Source organism: Vigna unguiculata, chromosome 5 (assembly GCF_037176805.1).
Source record: "Vigna unguiculata cultivar grain cowpea cultivar isolate G323 ecotype 2 chromosome 5, ASM3717680v1, whole genome shotgun sequence".
Taxonomy (NCBI): Eukaryota; Viridiplantae; Streptophyta; class Magnoliopsida; order Fabales; family Fabaceae; genus Vigna; species Vigna unguiculata.
This window is the reverse complement of record NC_140796.1, coordinates 38,031,075-38,035,742: the sequence shown is the minus strand read 5'-3', so window position 1 is coordinate 38,035,742 and position 4,668 is coordinate 38,031,075. Positions and strand designations below refer to the sequence as shown.

The 4,668-nt window shown below is 35.4% G+C and overlaps 2 pseudogenes; both read right to left on the bottom strand.

Annotated features, from left to right (window-relative positions):
* Window positions 1-520: 520 nt before the first annotated feature.
* LOC146886400 (uncharacterized) lies at window positions 521-2,117 on the bottom strand (annotated as a pseudogene).
* A 482-nt stretch (window positions 2,118-2,599) lies between these two features.
* On the bottom strand, window positions 2,600-4,426 carry LOC146886399 (uncharacterized; annotated as a pseudogene).
* Window positions 4,427-4,668: the final 242 nt, after the last annotated feature.

Here is a 4,668-nt window from a genome sequence, read left to right as displayed (position 1 = left end):
AATATGAGCAGCCCTTTTATGCCACAACCAAGGATTTTCTTCTTTCGCAACGAGACATGTTATATCACTAGATGATGCACAATCAAGATCAATTAAATAGATATTATTGTGTCTCATACCTTTCAAAGCAATTTCCTTAGAATCCTTTTGGTGGATAGTGCAGTAATCACTTTCAAAGATAACTTTGAGACCTTTGTCACATAGTTGACTAATACTGAGAAGATTGTGCTTCAGTCCTTCTACAAGAGCACATCCTTGATCTCCAAGGTATCCCCTCCACCAACATCTCCAATTCCAATTATTTTCCCTTTGTTGTTATCTTCATATGTAACAAATCCTTGATCCTTTCTTTTGAGATTGTTGATCTTCCTTTTATCACCCGTTATGTGTCTTGAGCATCCACTGTCAAGGTACCACATTGATTTTCTAGCTTTGGAAGTTAACTACAAAATAAGAAAAAATAATTTCTTTAGTTCCCCATTAACTTTATTGGGTCCTTGGGGTTAGAGAGATATAAGAATTATCTAGCAATAGGCATCCAAGTATACTTCCCATTTGGAACATCATAGTGTTTAATATTGCATTTATTTGATGTATGCCCCTTTTTCATGCAATAAAAACAAGTAGCTAACAAGTATTTTTATAGTGAGCAGTTCCTTTTTCTATCCACACTCTGCGAGTCCTTTTAATTTTATTTTTAGGAACATATTTGTTTCTACTTAGATTCTTTTTCTCAAAAACATGTTTTTCAAAAGACTTATTTTCTAAAGCATCTTTAAGTTGTTTTTCTAAAATCATTAACTCAAACATATAGCTTTTGCAAGATTCACATTCAATTGCCTCAATTTCTCTATTTTCTAAACTTAAGATTTTATTTTTCAAAACATTTTCTTCTTCAAGAGATTTTTCAAGATTGTCTTGTAATTCTTTAAAATCCTTTTTTAATTTTTTGTGAGCAATATCTAGTTTACTGGATTTAGCAAGCAATTCTTGAAAAGCATCATAAAGAGAATCATAATCATTTTCATTGTCAGAGGAGCTTACCTCACTGTCAGAGTGATCATTACTGGCCATTAAGCAAAAGTTTGCTTCTTCCTCATCGGATCCTTCAGAGTTGGATGAACTTGAGGCATTATCTTCCCACGCTATGTATGCCTTTTTCTTATAATATTTCTTGCTTTTCTTTTCATCACTCCTTTTTGAATTTGGGCAGTCTACTTTTACATGACCAGTTTCTCCACATCCATAGCATTTAAAGTTTGAGGAGCTTCCTTGATTCTCCTTCTTATTACTCTTGAAGTGATTTCTTCCTTTGGACTTCATGAACTTTGTGAACTTCTTTATCATGAGACTGAGATTCTCATCATCATCAAAATCTTCTTCCTCTTTTTGCTTCTTGCCTTTGACAACCTCAGTTTTGAATGCAATATTCTTCTTTCTTCCTTGATCTTCTTCATCATTCAGTCTTCCCAGCTCAAGCTCGTGCTCTCTCAGTTTTCCAAACAGAGCCGCCATGGTCATTGTTGCAAGATTCTGTGACTCCATGATAGCTGTCACCTTTGGCTGCCAAGTCCTATTAAAAGATTTAAGAATTTTTATGTTAAGTTCATCAGTATCAAATGTTTTACCTAGCCCATTGAGATGGTTGACAATGTGTGTGAACCGCTTCTGCACATCGTAGATGGTTTCTCCCTGCTGCATTCGAAACATCTCATATTCTTGTATCAAGGAGTTCTTTCTAGCCCGTTTAACATCGTCAGTTCCTTCATGAGTCACTCGAAGGATTTCCCACATCTCACGTGCACTGGTGCAGACAGAAATTCTGTAGAACTCATCAAGAGTTAGAGCAGATGATATAATGTTTTTGGCTTTAACGTCATATTGAGCTCGCCTGTTTTCATCAGCAGTCCATTGAGCAAAAGGCTTTGGTTCCTGCACTTCATTAACAACGTTAACAGGCACAAATGGTCCATTCAAAACAGCATCCCAAATACCCTATCAACTGATTCTAAAAATATTTGCATTCTGACTTTCCAGAAAGGATAGTTTTCACCCTTGAAAAGTGGAGGTCTATTAATATACGCACCTTCAGCAAAAGTTTGATTTGACCCTACCATTTTCAAAGAATTTGAATAACTATCAAAGCAAGCTCTGATACCAATTGTTGGTATCGCGCAACGAAATGACTAAGCAATGGTCAAATCAAGAGGGGGGTGAATTGGATTTTTAAAAATCTTGTCAGGTTTTAAAATTTTTCTCAAAATTTAATTAGTTAACTTAAAATAATCTTTACTTTAAATGCAAGTGTAGATAAATAAGGAGTTTAATGGAAGAAGATGCACACTAATATTTATACTGGTTCAGATCAAAAGACCTTACGTCCAGTTGCTAATCTCTTAAACAAAGAGATTAACTCAATCACTATAATAATCAAATTACAACAGATTATATAAGAGTAAAGATTAGAAAACACCTCTCTTGAACAACCACAAGAGATGAACAGAACTCCCCCTGAATCTCATAGAGGATGACCAGCTTTCCTAGCAATAGCACAACACTCAATCTTCTAAGAACTCACTTAGAAAAAGTTATCACTCACTCACACTAGGTTTTTCAAAGCTTTCTTTGAGAATCTCACAAAGCAACACTTTGCAGTCACAGCCAAAGAACTCTGAATCTTAAAAAGGTGTTTTTGAAGTTGAACTGCAGTTCCTTAAATAGAGTTTTCGAAAATTAGGTTAAAAATTGAACCGTTATGTTCCAACTGCCAAGGATAATCGATTATCACTAAGGATAATCGATTATTCCAGTAGGTTTTCGAAATTTAAGTTAAAAACTGAATCGTTATGTTCCAATTGCCAAGGATAATCGATTATCACCAAGGATAATCGATTATTCCAGTAGGTTTCTTGAAAAGAAAATTTTGAACAGGATAATCGATTATTTCAGGAGATAATCGATTATTCCAGTAGGTTTTCGAAAAATACAAGTTATGCACAGATAATCGATTATCAATAGTTATAATCGATTATCACTGTAGTTTTTCTAAAAATAAGAAACCTTCTAGAAAGACGAATGCCATGCTGCTGATTCTAAGTTTAATTAAACTATTCTACAATACACTTATTTTATTTTACAAGATAACATTTGCATAATTAAACACTTTGTCTTCATTAGTGCTTGATCATCATTCAAAATCACTCGACTTCCTTCTTTTTGCCAACAAGACTCACTTGGAGAAGCAAGAAAAACTTGTTTTTGAGAAAATATTACCTTTTTAACTCCTTTGAAGGAGATCAAGCTCTTCTTAGCATCCTTGGTGCGTGCCTTTAGTTGCGCCTTCTTTTCCTTTCTTTTCTCAAAAATTTGCTTTTGGTCATCACTCACTTCCTTAGGAAATAGAGGTAATAATGTAATCTTCTTGACTTGGAAGTGAAAAGAGAATTTATTGGCATGACCATCATGAAAATATTTTTTGTCAAAATCTCATGGCCGTCCAAGAAGTATATAAGTTACTTCCATGGGCACTGAGTCATATAAGACCTCATCTTTATAATTCCCAATGGAGAAGGTGATGAGAAATTGTTTATCAACACTTATCTCACCATTCTCACTAAGCCAAGATAACTTATAGGGCTTGGCATGAGGGATGGTTTCCAAGCCAAACTTGTCCACTACCCTTGTGCTAGTCACATTGACATAACTTCCTCCATCAATAATAAGGGAGCAAGTCCTTTTGTTGATTAGACACCTTGTGTGAAAAATATTTTTCCTTTGAGATTCAAATTCTTTTGGGACTTGGTCCAACATGTGCCTTACAACTAAAAGACCTCCTTCATGGATTTTGATTTCATCTTCACTTGAAGGGGAAGAAGTGTGGGAAGAACTACTTTTGGGGGAAGAAGGGGGGAATGTTCACTTTCAACTTCTCCTTTAGAGTTCAAGAACATGTTTCTTCTAGAAGGACAATTTGAGGCTATGTGTCCAAAACCTAAACATTTGAAACATTTGATAGAACTAGTTCTTGTCTCTTGTGGAAAATTTGGTTTATCATGCATGGTCCTAGTCGAATTTGTTTTAGGTGTGGGGTCTTGGGAGGATTTGGAAGGTGTTTTGAATTCCTTTTTCTCTTTACCCTTCCAAGGTTAGAGTAGTAGTCATTGTAAGAAGTACTCTTCTTGGCCTCTTGTTTTCTTTTCAATTGGTTTTCAACTTTCAAGTCAACTACATCTTGGATTTCCTTCCTTAGACCACTCACAAACCTAGTCACTTTCTCTTCTTCATGCTCATCATGTAGTCCTACCTTTAAGAGCGTGGACTCCATCAACTTGAAATATTCTTCAACACACATAGGCTCTTGTTGAAGCCTTTGGAGCTTCAAAAGAGTCTCCCTCCTATGATAGGAAGGAATAAAATGTTTGTGCATTTTAACTTTAATGTCCATCCAAGAAGCCGCGAGTGGCTCTTAGTTATAAGTGTCCATACAAACTTGATGCCACCAAGTCATGGCATACTTTTCAAATTCTAAAACTACTAAGACTAACTCTATGAATGCTAAAAATTTGATCAATTTTTTGCTCCCACTCCATGTAAGCAATTGGATCATGTTCTCCTTTGAATTTTGGAATTTTGATGGGAGGAGGTTGCCTTGGAGGCTGCACTTGGCAT